Genomic DNA, 17,584 nt, shown 5'->3' with positions numbered 1-17,584 from the left:
CTTGTATGCGCAGTCGGAAGAGATGGTTACACCGAACCCAGCACCGTTTGTGTCGCTAGCCAGCAGTCACGTGATGCCTAAGTGGTCTCCTGCGCAGGGACCGCGCTCTTGGGAGGGGCGACTATCTCCACATCAAGGAAGCCAAGGCTCTGCCTAGAGCTGCAGATCTTGAGTTGATGAACACCTCCGCCACCTAGCAGCGGAACATGGTCGTGGTCCTCCCGTCTTCAGCTTAGGGCTCTATAACGTTGTAGACGCAAAGAAGCTCTCATCGGTCCCTTTACAGCAGGTGGTCGGAATCGACAAGACTAGTCTCTTTTGAGCATGCACACGCCATCGGTGAGCGCCTCGGAGAACGACTTGCGCTTGTACTCGAACAAGTAGAAGTTTATGAAGAGCGCCAGCCCCAGCATGCCCTGCGGCATGGCTACCAGCAGCAGGTACGTAGGGTAGCCGCAGTCGTGGAAGATGGTGATGAAGCCGTGCGCGATGATAAGCACGTGCTGCACGATCTGCGCCGTCGTCAGGTGCTTCTTCCACCAGACGTAGCGGCGGTACTCAGGCCCGCAGGCAGCCAGGAAGTAGTAGCTGTACATGACCACGTGGATGGCGCAGTTGATGATGAGGCCGAACATCGTCTGGCCGTCGGCGCCCAGCGTGAAGAAGAGCCACCCGTTGATCACGACCAGCGAGTGGTGCGTCACGTGCTGGAGAGTGATGTGGTCGTACTTCTTGCGCAGCACGAAGAACACTGTGTCCAGGAAGTCGGCGATGCGCACAAACAGGTAGAAGTAGCCGTAGTACATGACGTTCAGCGCGTGCTCATCCGTCGCGTAGGTCATGCCCTGGCAGAAGAGGCTGTAGCCGCCGTACAAGTACGAGTTCGTCAAGAACTTGTAGCAGAAGAAGGCGTTGGACACCACCATGAACACGTTGTAGACGTTGATGAGTCGCTTGATGGGTAGGGGCTTGCGAGAGGCCATCAGCTGCGGCCCGATCACGTAGATGAAGAGGAGGTAGCTGGACACGATGACCGTGATGAAGACGGGGTCTCCCACCGGGTACCAGTCGCGGGTGCGCGGGTCGGCCTTGGTGTAGAGCCATTGCCGCAGCTGGTCCACCCAGTCGACACGCAGCGAGAGCGCCATGCCTGCCTGTCGTCGGGGCGCGGACGGGACCGGGATTCGCTGCCGCAGCCCTGACCGAGTCCGGTGGGAGAAAGTGTGACGCCGGGCAGACTTTCGCTCTTAAAGCGGCCGAGGGCGAGGGAGGGCCCTCCGCTCATGCCATGTGGGTCAGGATTACGTAAGTGGGACAACGGCCGCCGGCCCGGTGGCGTTGGCTTGGCCGGATGTGGGACGCGGCCGGTGAGGGACCACCGACCTATACCGAGGGAGTTACACTGTGCCCCCCGTTGTCGACGCCGTTTGTTCTGAATCTTTTAAACTGTTCATTGTTTTCTGTTGGGTTCTTCGCGAAAGCATTTGAATGGAACGCTGCACGGTCAGCGTTTTCGCTGCTGTCTCGCCACATCCTGAGGCCCAGCTTCCCGCCTGTAAATTTAAATTACGTGCGTGAACGGCATCCGCGTGATGACCTTCAGCATAACAACTCTTAGAGACGTCGTAGCCCGTTTCTGGGAACGTCACAATTTTTACAGGAGGAGAAAACACTGTTATGAAATTAACATTGATTGATTTTCAGTCCACTGACGATCTGGATTACGTTATTCGTATGATACGCAATTTCCCGACCATGAAGCGTACGTTCTCTTTGGTTTCACATTACCGCCACCACGAATGGCAACAGGGTTACAGAGCCAATTTTTTTTTTTGTTGCGCCATTTTTGCACGTGGCATCAAATGAATGGAAAGCTGCATGCTGAAGTTGATTTATGGGTATAAAAAAAGAAACAATGCAAGCATCATATCGGCATTGTAAAACCTTGTCCAAGGCAGGCTCGGAAATAGCTTTTCTGGAGGTTTGTTGATATCGCTCCGTCGACATGCTACATGAAGTCCAGATGCTCCACCAGTTTTCCGTTGCATGAATTGATAACTAAACAAGATTCATAATCATCATCATAATCATCATCAACAACATCATCCTTTATTTGCCCTTAAGGGCCCCTGACGAGGTATTACATAACGGGGGGAGGGGTGTTGTTTAAAAAAAAAGTTGTTTCCAACATGGGTTGCCCCGCTCGAATAGATTATGTGCTCGAGTAGGTTACAAGGAACCGAAGCGGAAGGAATTGGAACCGAATTGGAAGGACCAGACCGATTACCCGCTTTAAATATTGGAGATATACTGCGTAGCTTCCACTTATGCGGAATTGTGTTGTCTTTTGTAGTCTATGTAAATATTATCTCCAATTTTTTGCTGGAAAGCCCTAGCGTGCCTTTAAGATTTTAGCTGTGATTTTGGTGTTGAACGCGCCGACGCTAAGTCAAAGCTGTTTGAAGCACGCTTATGGACGCAGAAAATTAATTGAGCAAAAGAGAGGTCAGCGGCCTCGTGTTAGCAGAAGAAGGAACATCATGTAAGTGATTATGCAAATTCGTTCTGCGGAATACACCGAGCCATTTGGATGAGTTGTAAGCCTTGGTCGTGTCTGGTGACCGACACGCACCCGCACGACCACTTCAAAGTCATTCTTGTTTGGCCTAATTTGCGCAATAAGCGCATTTCACCATGGGGGTCGGTTTCATGTCGCCTTGTGGAGTTGCGGAATTACCAAATGTTGCGTTATCCGCATTGTGTCGGATGGCAGTTTGTTTATTTATTGCGTTCTTTGCGTAGCTATTGACAGTGACCAACAATGTGTTTGGTGCGATCCGATCTTGTTTAATCGTAGCTTATATGGCTAGGGTTCTGTGTATTCTTGATGTCCGCGAACAGAATCTTTTGAGGCTTCGCGTGTCTTTTAAACGCGAGGCGTTCTATTGCGAGGGAGTTGTAAAATGAACGTCCCTGTACGTGTGTGATATTAACAACCGGTCACTCCGAAGTAGCACGCATTTCAGCACATTGATTTGGACCTTAAGCCTACAAGTATTATCTATGCATCTGGAATATATTAGTCAATAGGCACCATTTTCAGGTCGGGTAAAAATAAAAGCTTGTGTGGATATGCACGTGTATTTCTCATGAATTACTGCGGTCCAGACTTAAGAGAATGAAAATTTGCTCATCCCCTTCAGCAAAATTCTGCAACCTCTAGTTTGTGTGCTAAAAGGCTTCACCGGTCATCCACCTTCGAAGAGTCTTATGGCTCATGATTTTTTTTTTACCAAATTTCTGCAGTCTGTTCCGGAATACCGGAGTTATGGCGTAGTGTAGTTCTTACTTTGTAAAGGAGAATCTCTAGGCCTCTTTGCATGTCATGGGGGTATCTGAGGGACTTATCGAATGGTGTTCGTTATCAGGAGCTGCTCTCGGTTTTGATTTTTCCCGTTTCTGCGCATGTGCGGCATTCTCGCTCAAGGCGGGTTCTTGGCCCGCTAGAAGCCTTCGCAAGTGTGTTGTAAGTGCAACGTCATGCGCGCAAAAGTCATCTGATCGACTGCTTCGTTGGCGGGGGCACGACTCCACTCTACGAAGCACGCTAAGTAAGAGAAAAAAAACAAGACTGTCATGAGTCGACATTACAAGCTATTATAAACCTTACAGAACATTGACTAACAGGGAAATTCGTATTTGCAAATTGCGGAGGTTTTACAGCTGTCTGTGTTGCGCGTCGTAGTGGGATGCTACGGATTGATTTGGACCGCCTGCAGATCTTCAGCGTGCGTCTAAATCTTGTCATATGGCAGTTTTGTAGCGAGAGCTACAGTACGCTACCTCAGGCAGTCTTCTCGGGGTGACCAGTATTGACCTTGAGATATAGAGGTCAAACCACATCCCCTTCCGCAAGCGCCCGGATTGGGGCAGCGCATGATGGCGGGGAGAGATAGGCGAGGAGGGAACGGAGAAGCGCCCGGGACCCGTGCCGCCACCTGGCGGAGGAAGGCGAGGACGCCGCCGCCGCAGCGCTAAGTGCACGCGACGAAAGAAGGCGACGTGCGCGCAGAGCCGTGTGCGATGGGGTAGGATGGACAACCTTCTGTGGTCGGTCGTACAGCGGCGACGCTTAAACAACGCCGTGAGGCGAAAAAGAGGAAACACGCTACTGTTTCGTCCAGCTTCGCTACCGTCAAGTCTTACGCGTTAGTGTGAGCTTCCTTGTGTGTGTCGAGATTTTCGCGCACGTTAAAGATCCCCAGGGAATCATAATTAATCCATATCCCTCCACTACGGCCTCATAACACAGGTGTAGCTTTGGCGTATAAAACCCCAAACTGTGAAAATTTGAATGAGGACCGTTGCCGAAAGCTACGGCTAGGAGTACTCGCTCAGAATGTTACGTCACTTCATTACCGAGCACTAAAATTTACTATATCTAATTTACGGAAAAACAAATCGTCGCGTTTCTACTAGCTGGTTTGATTGCAGCGGCAGACTCTGTGCGTTCATGAAGCACGCCACTCTACAATCCATGTTCAAATTTGCATACGCGTGCATGCGTGCGCAGACTCAACCAACGGCCCGGTCTAAAATGACAACAGCAATACCGCATAAGCCTAACAAGAATTCCTGTCGTACGACAAAGAGCTTTGCTGTGACCATAGAAGCCCTGTTGTGACGACAAAGCCTTCTGTTGTTACGACGCACATTTATGTCGACAAAGTCAATTTTCTCAGCGACAAACATTCCTGTCGTCACAACACAACTGCCTGTCGCTACGCGATAGACATCATGCTGTCGAGACATAGCCAGCTACCAGAATCACGGCAGCAGAATACGACAAGACCGCAGTATACGAAACGCAAAAATACGACAAACTACACGAATTTTTCTTGTCGTCATTCTCGACTGGGAGAGGTTTAAATTGAATCGTGTGCCCCACACCGACGCCCACAAAAATAATCCCGCTGCGCGGTATGAACGCAGAGTTGTGAAGGATCGTATTCGAAGTCCGTGTCCCTTCGGCATTCGGAGGAACAGGGCAACTGGCTTTGTTTTTAAAGTGAAGCTTCTTATGGCTGGCGAAAGGAAACTCCGGCAGCCCCGTCTACGGAGAAAACTCCTCCGACGTAACCCAGTGCGCATGCGTCAAAAATACAGGTATGAGAGGTCTTATAATTAAGGTGAGAAAGAGATTGACTGGGTTTATCTCTGCCAGACTCGAGGAACTTGGGATACATAATACGGCAGAGGAGCTCATCAAAGCTCGTTTATTCAGTAAGGCGGTCCGCCTATCGAAAACTCCCACTGGGCATCAAATTCTCGACCAATTAGGAATGACCACTATCGACGACCTTGAAGTAAAATCTCCCCTTTCGAGTGAGATTCACTCCAATCTCATCATCAGACCAATCCCTCGCAACATGCACCCTATTCACAACGCGGGCCGTAGAGAACAGAGGGTACGAGCTCTACACAAACGTCTCTCTGTCCGACCCGATGTGGTATATGGGGATGATCCTAGGCACTAAAACGCCCACGTCATCCCTGCAATTAACGACGCCACCCCCCCCCCCCTCACCTCCCTGACCGTTAACACTCTCCACCCAGCCACAGCGGAGGAGGCGGCCATGGCGAGCCCTCTCGATGAAGCCAACCACGTCAATCATAATCTCTGATTCTAAAACACCCATTCGAAATTTTGCTAGCGGCCTAATATCGACGCCGGCCTTCAACATTCTGCTCAAAATCCACCCAGTCCCCCAGTAGATCTTATCTGGACTCCGGCACACGCTGGTCTCGAGGGAAACGGGGCTGCCCACAACACGTCTCGAAGGCTTACGATCTGAGCCGGGGCCAGTCACGTTCCCTACCACCAGGCCAGAGCTGCCACGGACCGACTACTCACGTACAATGCAATTACTACCCATCCCCGCCTCTCCCGTCGTACATACCCTCCTGCCCATATCCAACTCGACCTATCCCCAAGAAAATTCCCCGCATTTCCCCTAGGGGAAGAATGTGAAAGTGCGAATGCACGAGTTGAATTTGCGCGGTTCGGTAATGTTCGCGAAAGAGAGATCACACACACACACACAACTACAAAGAAAGAAAGATGCATTTATTCACAGACACCTATTTGTGTTGTCGTTGTACTTGATTTCTAGAGCGGATCTCAGCTTTGAAATTTCGTGTCAGTACTCCTTTAAGCGGGTGCATTAGCCCTTCTCACGCCCGATTCCTGCCCAATCCCCCACGTGGGTATGTGCCATGTCAGCGGCCAGGCAGCGCGCGCCCATCTCCCCCTGTTGCCAAGGAAGACGAGGAGATTCCTGGCCAATCCCCCACGTGGGTATGTGATGCGGACATCGCCGGTGGACGCAGGTTTAGGGTCGCTTAAGAAGTGCATTGCACTTAAAAACTGTCTTCTCCGGAGGAACACCTTCCCCATTACCGCAAGACTCAACCTTATCCATCCTTCCCTATACCACTCCCCAGAATTCCCTGCATGCGGTGCCCTCGCCACCCTTCGTCACATCCTGTGGGGATCTCCCAGAGACCCATTTCCTCCAATTACTTGGGAAAAGCAGTGGCATAAGGCGCTGGGTTGATCAGACCCGGAGATGCAAACCGCTGTGGTCAACAGAGCTACCGAAGTCGCCACTGGACACAAGCTGGGGACCACTGCATACCCTTAGACCACAGAAAGCTCAATAAAGTGCTTCTCTCTCTCTCTCCCTCTCTCTCCAGCCGCAGGGCTCACGCGCAGTGCGCTGCTGCTCGAAGCAAAGCACAAGCGACCACGGCGGGCAAGGGCGGTGGTGGTGCGGGTGGAGCAGCGTCAACATGGGAATGATCCGCTTACTGCTTCGCTGGTTCACCACCCGTACAGAGTGCATGGCCGCATTCCTTTTCTTTCATTTAAAACGCAATCAAGAAGATCTAGCAAAAAATTTTTATTCAAAACCATTACTTAACTATGTAGGCAGAGAAAAATCAAGGCGAACTAGTACAACGGTGCAAGCCTTATAGAGCAGAGCTGTGTTCGTCTCACTCAGCTAAACTCGACTAGCTCCACATAATTCCCTGAGAACCATGTACCCTGTATATATATGTGGCGCTCTTCAGAAAAAAAAAAAAACAAATCAAATGTAAGGTAATGTCTATAAGCACTTTATGTGCACAGTGCCCTCTTCAGTCCTCGCACACTTCATCGTCCGCCACCGCAGTCTTCGTCTAGCGCTCCCTCACCGTTGAAGACCTACACTACTTATTCGTCTTGTTCTTCTGGACGATTGCATTCTCACCTGTAATCGCGGCGCGCTTTTTGATAAGCCGCCTCTTCTTCGGGCGTCCGGATCTTCTTTGGTCGCCCTATCCCCCATGTGCGCGGCAAAGAGTCGCTGAGAGTTCTGCCGCCTGCCGCGACGCTCCTGTTTTATAAGTGCCGGTGGTTGCCCATAGCAACGAGGAGCGAATGACGTCAGGAGCAGACGACAGCCGTTTTGTCGGAGACGCTGTTTTTTTTTCGCTCAATCAATTGTGATTACAAACTCTTTCTTCATTCAAATGCTTAACTTTCTAGTTTGCAGTTTTGTGTAGAGGGTGCATTAGTCCTTGTTACGCGCTATTCCTAGCCAATCCACCACGTGGGTACGTGTCGCCTGGCGCTCTCTCGAGACGCAAAACTCCTTTTTTTTGTTCCAACCTTTACTTGCGAACTTTTCACCAATTCTCGTTTGTGATTCTACGCTATTTCTTCGTTCAAATGTTGAAGTTTCTAATTTATAGCTGTGTGTAGCGGGCGCATTAACCCTCCTTACATCCGAATCCTGGCCAATCCCCTAAGTGGGTACGCAACGGTCGGCGCTCTTGCGAGACGCACGCGCGCGTGCGCTCGGCATTTTCTTCGTATTTTAACACGATAGCGTTTTATTCCGGGGCACACAAACATTTGAGTGAAGTCATATCCGTCACGGAAGTGACGCCAGTACAACGAAGCAAGCAGCCTGTAAAGGGTGCTCCCCTGCACAAAGAGTTTCTTTCGGGAAAGCCGTCTTTAGAACCTGACTGCGTTATACTTAGGGTTGTTCGTTTTCGGGTTTTATATTTTAACATAAAAGTGTTTTATGCTGGGATAACCAATATTTCACTGGCGTCATATCCGTCACGGAAATGGCACCAGTACATCTCTGCCGAAGCGACCCGCCAGCAGGACGTCGTTCGCCAAGCACATCCACAGGACAGCCGCCGACCCGCAAATCATGCTCAGCTGCAGATTCCACTGCACATTTCACTTTTGCGTTTCTCTGATTCCTATGATAGAGTAATGCCCTACAGTTTTTTTTAGATGCGGAGCATCTCTTGCTCGGGGGCATGTTGCTTGTCCGTGCCCCGTCCGCAGCGCCTCTGATGATGATTGTGGCGGGATGCCCCTAGGGATTGGCCAACCAAAGAATCTATCACGAGATAGCTTCGCGTTCAACCACCGTCGTCATCTTCCCGTAGGGGAACCGCTGAAGAAGAAGAAGGAGAAGACAAAGCTGCGAAGAGGAGGGCGTGTACGTTGCTCTCAGCCGGCGCACCAACGTCAACAATATTTACCTGAACATGATGGACGAGTTTCGGCGCCTCGAGAACCACCGCCTACTCACCGTCACACAACAGTACTTGCGTGCCTTTGCCACCGGTGTGAACCCGGACGCTAAATTCCCTCTGGCGCTACTAAACAGCAGATCACTCAACATAACGGCAACACAATGGAACCACACGGAACCCCCATGATGCTTCGCATCCTCATCAGGGTTCCCCATGGGAAGATGGTGTAAGTTTTTTTTTCTGTTCATTGATGGCGCAACCTAGAGGTTAAACAGCTGTGCTGCTAAAAAATCCGGTGTCTATGGCACACAAAATGGCGGGCGCATGACACATAAAATAATCTACTGTTTAAATGATAAAAAAACTTACACCATCTCCCCATGAGGAACCCTGATGAGGATGCGAAGCATCATGGGGGTTCCGTGTAGTTCCATTGTGCTGCCGTTATGTTGAGTGATCTGGTGTTTAGTAGCGCCAGGGGTAATTCCGCGTCCGGGTCCATGCCGGTGGCAAAGGCACGCAAGTACTGTTGTGTGACGATGAGTAGGCGGTGGTTCTCGAGGCGCCGAAACTCGTCCATCATGTTCTTGTCGATGTTGCGTCTCTGTGGTAGAATCGGTAGTCTCCGTCAGCGTTGGTGAGGTAAAGGTTGTTGACGTTGGTGCACCGGCTGAGAGCAACGTACACGCCCTCCTCTTCGCAGCTTTGTCTTCTTCTGCTTCTTCTTCTTCAGCGGTTCCCCTACGGGAAGATGACGATGGTGGTTGAACGCGAAGCTATGTCGTGATGGATTAGCAACGTACACGCCCTCCTCTTCGCAGCTTTGTCTTCTTCTCTTTCTTCTTATTCAGCGGTTCCCCTACGGGAAGATGACGACGGTTGTTGAACGCGAAGCTATCTCGTGATGGATTCTTTGGTTGGCCAATCCCTAGGGGCATCCTGCCACAATCATCATCAGAGGCGCTGCGGACGGGGCACGGACAAGTGACATGCCCCCGAGCAAGAGCTGCTTCGCATCTAAGCGTTGGTGAGGTAAAGGTTGTTGACGTTGGTGCACCGGCTGAGAGCAACGTACACGTCCTCCTCTTCGCAGCTTTGTCTTCTCCTTCTTCTTCTTCAGCGGTTCCCCTAGGGGAAGATGACGACGGTGGTTGAACTCGAAGCTATCTCGTGATGGATTTTTTGATTGGCCAATCCCTAGAAGCATCCTGCCACAATCATCATCAGAGGCGCTGCAGACGGGGCACGGACAAATGACATCCCTCCGAGCAAGAGATGCTCCGCATCTAAAAAACAGGTTAATATTGTGACGGATGGCACTGGCACCCGGACAGAAAAGAGGAAAAACCAGGTGTTAAATTGCCGGGAGCCTCTATAGCTAAAGTGAGGAAAACGGCCGCCAAATTCACAGAAAACCCACCGTCAGCGTTCTCTCCTCTCTCTTCGGTAACAGGTCCATGACAATCGGGGATTGCTCATTGCATCACTGATAGTACAGGCGACGTTGCAACGGTCATAACTGACAGCTGTGGCATTATACGCTCGAAAGGGCATTACATATACCAGGGACGCTCCTATCAACAAAGTAACCGACTGGGTTGAAAGAAAAATTGGACAAATTTTGGGCTGCATGGTATTGAAAGATTGAAATCAGGGTCGTCCGGACTGGGCGACAACCACGGGACCCCTGAATCATTATAGCTGGTGCATGATTATGTGACTAAAGGTGAACGCAGTGATAAGGCTTCAACTACGAAATGTCTTGAGTATACGGTGCACCTCATAGCACAGGTGCAACTTCCGAACAGCCAAGGTGCCAATATTTTTTTACAAATGCGTTTCCATCAGAAAACAAAAAGGGAACGGCGATCGCGTCGCTTTAAATAATTCCGGACAAAGCTAGCCTCCGTGGTGGCCGTAACGGACATCGACGAGCTGAAGACCTGCGCGTCGGTGAAGACTACGGACCCGACCGTGGCAGAAGAGGTAGCCATAGCGCTGGTCCTAGCCATGCCGGAGGTCAGCACGGTGGTTGCCGACTCCAAGAAAGCGTACGCAAGCTATCGGAAGGGGATCGTCTCCTCCGCGGCAGCAACTATACTCGAGAAACATCCCACAACACAGGGACGAGTCACCGAGCTCGTGTGGGTCCCGGCTCACTCGCTCGAGGAAGGCAACGTCACCGCCGACCACTATGCCCGAGAACTAGCCGCACCCCGTCACGAGTTATAAGGAGATCGTCCGCCTATACAAAGAAAGTATAACGAGGCTTCCGAAGCCGCACAAGCAACTAAGCAGATGGCAGCAGACGATATTGCGCCGCTTACAGGCAGGGTCGCTCGCACACCCGGCGCTTCTGCACAAAATGTACCCTGCAGAACACGACAACACATGTCCGTTCTGCCGGGGAGACGGCACTCTCGCGCACATTATTGGGGAGTGCAAAAAACTCAAGACACCCCCCCCTACACCCTTCCCCCCTCCCCCAATTCCAACCCGCTCGAGCGATGGGAGACCTTACTGTCCAGCTCTGACCTCGCCATTCAGCAACAGCTGGTGGCTCGAGGTGAAGAATTACTGGACACATATGGGTTCCGCGAATAATGAACCACCCCATCTGGTGCCTGCGCGCACCATTCTTTATTTGAAGCTCAGTAAAAATTGTTCACTCACTCACTCACTCTGTAGCTAGAACAACGTACGTGTACAGTGTACAGGCGCATTCAAGCCATAGCTTGGATAAGAGGAAACCTCGCCAGCAGTTCCCCGAGCGGCTTCCTTTACGAGCACCGATATTAACAACACATATTAAGAGATGTTCATTTTAAAGCCTCCGCCAGCTTCGATCGTACTTGCAGAGTAATGAATGTTCCAATAATCGATTGGTTTTTGAACGCTCTCCGCTGTCACCGGCTTACCGTTGGTGCACCCGTTAAATAGCTGTCCACTCTTCAAGAATGACACTTCTGGCCGTGAGGAGGCAAGGCCTTATCCTATATCGAAATTCTTTCAACACGCTGTCGTCCACGGAAAAATTCCTGCGCACTTCTGCAAGCCTCCAGTATCTTGACTGCTATAGTTTGGGCAGACGTGTTCCTACAAGCTTTCGCGGAGGCTGTACGTAGGGTTCAGTTGGTTAAGCATAATTGATACCTGCGTTTGGCAACGCGGACTGAAGGTGCCTTCAAATGCAGCACTTTCTAAACCACAATTCGTTTACCTTTGTGTCTTGGGCGGTTTTTCTGCCCCACTATATACCCGGCCACGCGTAATTTCTGTCCCTTACTCGGCACCCTATGCCATCAACTATGGGAGTGCGGACATACCCCAGGCCTACCCCCAACCCTTCCCCATCTTACGAGTAGTGGATTACCTGCCTGAATAGTCCGGAGCCTCGGACCCAGCGCATACTGGTGAAGAGGGCCTGGACTTCCAGCCAAGGCAAGGGAATCCTAGACTAGGGACCCCCCCACCGACCGGGTTCCCAAACAGCAGCACTAGCACTCGTGAAATAAACATTTATTCCTCCTCCTGAAGTCCGCCCGCAGATATGTTCTTCGACAGCTCTAAGATGCTGCTTGTTGCTCGATTTTCTGCACCTCCAACAATGGCGTCCCACGTACGCCATTTTGCGTGGTGGTAGTTCCTGTCAAAGACACAGTCGGCCTCGTCTCGTAACGTGTTACTGCGGTGCCGGCTCCACTCCCTCGGGTCTCGAGTACGGGATATTCTGGGGCTTCCAGGAAATCAATCGCTTCGCCTGTTCCATGAACTGCAGCACTTGCCGTCTCATTAGATGCGATGCCGTCGTATTTCTCGTAGTCATGCTGTTCTGTCGTCTGTCCCAGTTTCTGGAGGAACAACCGACGCATATCGACATCCTCTTCGTCTTGGGTCGTGTTTCCTTCGCCGGTAGGGAATGTCGTGAACGCGGTGGAATTGCTGTGGTTTTCGTCTGAACCAGAGAAGACGACGAGGGCTAGTGTGAACAGGACAATCAATGCACCTGCGAAGATCCCTGAGCCGATGATGACGTTGAGACGACGCTGCCTTGCTCGCGCGGCGTTTTGCGCCTCCCGAGAGCGGGCGACCATTAGGGACTTTCTATAGGTCGTCTGTATCTTTCGGTCAGTGTTTGCGTCGACACCCGAATGAACAGTGCCCGCAGGTGCCGAGGACGCGGCCCCAAGCTGACTTGAAGGCGTCAGAAGGCTGGGAGGGACACTTCCTGGGAGACCACCAAGACCACCGCCAACATGGGGCGCTCGTCTGCCCGGGCCAGAAGCCTGTGGGAGACCAAAGACATCGTAGTCATCAAAAAAGGGGTCGTCTACGGTCTGCAGGTCCTTGGGCGCGGGTTTCCTCAGCGGTGCGGCCAGCTTAGCACCCTGCATGGCTGACTCTTGCTTCGCTCCTTCTGCTTCCTCTACGTCTGCGCCTTACGTGATGATGCTGGTGATGATGATGGCAGGTGCTTATGCTCGGAGACGAAAAAGAATGGTGTAGTAGCAGTAGTAAACATTATTCGCAACAAAGCTGGAGGGGGAGGGTAGAGTTAAGGGTGGAATTCTATTTTCAGGACTCCAGTGGTGAAAGCCCCTAGCTTGGTTCTTTCCAGCAGTTCTCGCTGATTGGAGAGATTCGAGCTGGACAGTGCCGCTTCCCAGGACTCTATTGATGTGTTGTAGTTATTCTGTTGCCATATGCTTCTGATGGCATTTATGGCATTCTTCGCTGCACTTATCTGGAAACTTAAGTGCTAATCTGGACTTATGTATGTACGTATTGGTCTGTATTTTCCTAAGACTTTTTCCTGCCTCCGCGCGTCTAGTAGAAGCTGCGGTGTCGGCATTGTTTTTCTGGAATAATGGTGTAAACATTCTGAGAACAGTCGGCTAAAGATGATGATGATGATGATGATGATAATAATGATGATGATGATGATTATGATAATAATAATAAAAATAATAATAATAATAATAATCAATCAATCAATCAATCAATCAATCAACCTTTATTTTTGGTGCCCAGGAACAACCCTAGGGTCTTGGTACTGGTACACCATATACAAGCATTCATAAAAACAAACTAAAATCAAGACAACACAACACAGAAAACCGTATATATGAAAGAAACAATAAGATAAAAATAGTTACAGAGATCCCAGAAAGCAAAACAGCAAAACAGCAAAAAAAAAAAAAAAAAGGAAGCCTAGTGTTAGAAGCCATGACACCCGGCCAGCAAAACGTTGAAGGCACGTGAAAAATTGAAAATACACAAGCAAATACTCAATGCACATGACGGAGATAGATTATACACATAAAACAAAGGTTTTGTAACAAAATGTCAGGAAGTTTCAAAATGGAAAAACGAAGTTCAGCGTTACAAGCACTGACACTTAAACCGACAGAAATTCAAGCAACACAAAATCAGGAAAAGTGAAAAACAAACAAGCAAGATGATGATTTGCATAAAATAAATACGGAACAGAAATACAGCACATAAATGACATAAAGGCACTTAAGTTACAACAGTTTTCAATTCATTAGAGAACAAAGACAAAGAGCTCTGGAATATATCAAGACGATCGGAATATTCATTATATGCACATTGTATTCTGCAGATGGACGAGCATCGTTTACTTAAAGCATCTGTTCTGAAAGTTCGAAATCTTCGGAAAAGTTTGTTCGGCAAGTTGACATTGATAAGTGCAACCAAGTCATCACACAAAATATCACCATGAAGAAGTTTATAAAGAAAGATAATGTCAGCTCTCATTCGTCGACACCAAAGGGAAGGAATACTTTTGAGACAAGACGTGCTGCCGTTTGCGTCTTCTTGTACATGACGGAAACGGTGCCTAAAGATAGAAAGGAACTTATTTTGAACCCTTTCGATGCGGTCACTATTGGACTTGCAAGTTCCATTCCAAACAACAGAACCGTATTCGAGAAGAAGTAAGCACAGAGCCGAATACAACTTTAAGAAAGGAAGAGGACTTTTAAACTCTCTAGAATACCTGCAGACAGCACCCAGACATCGAAGAGAGCGTCCGGTAATTTGTGTAACGTGGGAAGAGAAAGTCAGTGAAGAATCAAATAGTACTCCCAAGTCCCGAATTTCGGTCACCCTCGGCAGTGCAGTGCTTGCTATTTTATAGGAGTATTGCAGCTGTTGAGTTTTCCTACTATAGGAAACAACTTTCGTTTTTGAGGGGTTCAAAATTAAGTCGTTTTTGGTGCACCAACGATGGAATGACACGATATCAGCCTGAAGAGAATTACAGTCCTGAACATTACGCACTTCTCTGAAGATTTTCACATCATCAGCATACAACAAAAAAGAAGAATTTTTAATGGCAGAAGCAACATCGTTAATGAAAATGGAAAAAAGAAGGGGGCCCAGAACGGAGCCCTGGGGTACACCACTGGTTGCTTTGTACCTAAATGATGTTTGATCATTAACACTTACATAGCAATATCGCTCCTGGAGATAGCAACGTATAAGACCCACTAAGGAAGCGTGAACATCTAACAGAATGAGCTTGGCAAGCAATAACGAGTGGTTGACTACATCAAAGGCCTTGCTCATGTCACAGTAGACCGCATCAAGCTGGCTTCTACCAATGACTGCTGGGACAGCCTGCTCCATGAAGCATGCGAGGTTTGTGGAAGTTGAGCGACCACGCATGAAGCCATGTTGATTAGGAATGAGGACGTGTTTAAGTGAGAAAGACAAGACCTTATGAAGAGATAACTCGAATATTTTAGAGGCAGAACAAAGAAGCGACACTGGCCTATAGTTCATGGGGTCGGTTTTTGGGCCTGACTTGAAAACAGGGAATACACGACAGATTTTCCATGATCGAGGGTACATGCCAGACCGGAGACAGTTATTAAATATTGAGGTGAACACAGGAACAAATATATTTGCATACGTTTTTAGAATTGCAGCAGGAATACCATCTGGCCCAGAAGAAAACGAGGGCTTTAGCGCTTGATGCTGGCCCGCACGATGTTCTCATCCAATTGGAAACAAGCGGAGTAACCGTCCTGGTGACAAGAGACGCTGCCGTCATCACTACCACCGCTAAGCCCAAACAAAGAAGAAAACTGACGAGCAAAGCAGTCGGCCGCATCTGCAACCTCATCGCCGTTGGAATCCAGTAGACGAATAGATTCTTTCGTTGTACTAGATCTAGAATGAATGTACTTCCAGAAACACCATAATAATAATAATAATAATAATAATAATAATAATAATAATAATAATGATCATAATGATGATGATGATGATGATGATGATGATGATGATGATGATGATGATGATGATACGTTCAAAGTTTTTGGAACGTACCTATAATGGGGGGATGGGTCAGGGCTAAATCACTTCTTGAAATCCGTGAGGACCTAAAAATACTAATCTATTTACGGAAAGACAGACGCCGTAAAATGAAAGTTCTTTATGATTAAAACCGCAGTTACCCATTAATTAGTACCCTTCCGCAATTGAAGGAACCTGAAGCAGAAAGGGAAGCTTGAATACAATTACATATGTCTCTTTCAGTCTTTCTGCATATCCTAAATTAGGTGTCCCAATAGATAAGTCGAACAGGCCCTTCAAAAGCAGTTGTCCAGCTGCTGAGAAGCGACGACAGGCGAGAAAAAAATTGGGCCCATCTCCCCGCGAGGTGGACTCGAGTAAATGCGTCGCATAGGGGGTGGGTGTATTGCGTTAACGTTTAGTGTTTGGGGAGTTGGTGGTAGTGAATGCGTTGTATCAGAAGCTTCTTGACGTAGTTTGAATGAGTCAAGGATATAAGGCGCGTTCGTAGCCTCCCATTGTGTGTCGGCTTTGTGGCGCAGTGGGTAGAGCACCATGTACATTGCGTTCCGCCCGCAGGGTCGAGGGATCGAAACCAGGCGCCGGATAGTCTTTTTTTTATATAGTGTAGGGGGAGGGGTGCGGACAACGACGGTGCGGACTACGACAGACGTCAACGCGGGTGGCATCGTGAGTTACTGAAATGCTCTGCATTTAAAATATTCGATTGTTTCCGGGACCTGGCACCGCACACACAGTTCTGTAGGTGAAAGCCCTGTTCTGAACAGATATAAATTCCGCCTTGGCCGGCCGAATTCGGCAGGGCAGCTCGGCGAAGGTCACTTCGCATTGCCGCGAGCAACAAAAATGAACGTTGCACCCGAACTTTAAATGTTGATACTCTTCAAAGGATAGGAGTGCACCTTATAGAGTGGCGTCTAAATGCCAATATCGTCTTAATCTTGAAGATACACAAAGAGCCATATCAGGTATGCCGAACTGAACGGGAAATGTTGCTGCGAGATTACCTAAATTCCCCGCTAGCTCGTTTCCCCTGATATCCGTGTGGGATTACTCTGTCTGTACCAAGCCACTTTAATGTCTTCTCTACCAGACTCAAATTTATTGCTGCAAGACATTTGACCTGGGGCAGTGTAAGAGGTAAAACAGTGGAACCCCGATAATACGACTTTCAAGAGACCGGGAGAAAGCGTCGTATGACCGGGGTGTCGTACGACCGGGGTGCGGGTAAATGCCGGCCTAGTAGACGGTCTCACGCGACAGGTGGGCTAAGAACTCATTTAAGCAAGTATATTTAGCGCGTTCTCGCGTAATTCGCGAAACTTTATCTGAAATACCAAGTTTTAAAAAAAAATCCCCTAGGTTGTGCCCCCTCCCCTCCACGGCATTCGAGCTATCCCGCCAGCCCCGCGCCATACACGCGCGTGGTCGAGCAAATTGAGCGGGGAAAAAGAGAGTGTGAAATTGCCAAGGCTCAGCGCAACGGAGTATAGTACAAGGCGGAGATGAAAAAAAAACGACTTCCCGTACAAGGTGTAGACACCCTCTGAACGGTCCCGTGCCGTCGCTATTGGGTCAAAGTGCGAAATAGATAAGATGACTGAAAAACCGTGTTGCGGCTAAAATTATTGCGCCG

General features: G+C 49.2%; 1 pseudogene; it reads right to left on the bottom strand.

Annotated features, from left to right (window-relative positions):
* Nucleotides 1-308: 308 nt before the first annotated feature.
* LOC144173599 (very long chain fatty acid elongase 7 pseudogene) lies at nucleotides 309-1,397 on the bottom strand (annotated as a pseudogene).
* Nucleotides 1,398-17,584: the final 16,187 nt, after the last annotated feature.

The sequence above is a fragment of the Haemaphysalis longicornis genome, unplaced genomic scaffold (genome assembly GCF_048455015.1).
Source record: "Haemaphysalis longicornis isolate Haplotype H1 unplaced genomic scaffold, Haemaphysalis longicornis Haplotype H1 scaffold_3, whole genome shotgun sequence".
In the NCBI taxonomy this organism is placed as follows: domain Eukaryota; kingdom Metazoa; phylum Arthropoda; class Arachnida; order Ixodida; family Ixodidae; genus Haemaphysalis; species Haemaphysalis longicornis.
This window is presented reverse-complemented; position numbering and strand designations above follow the sequence as displayed.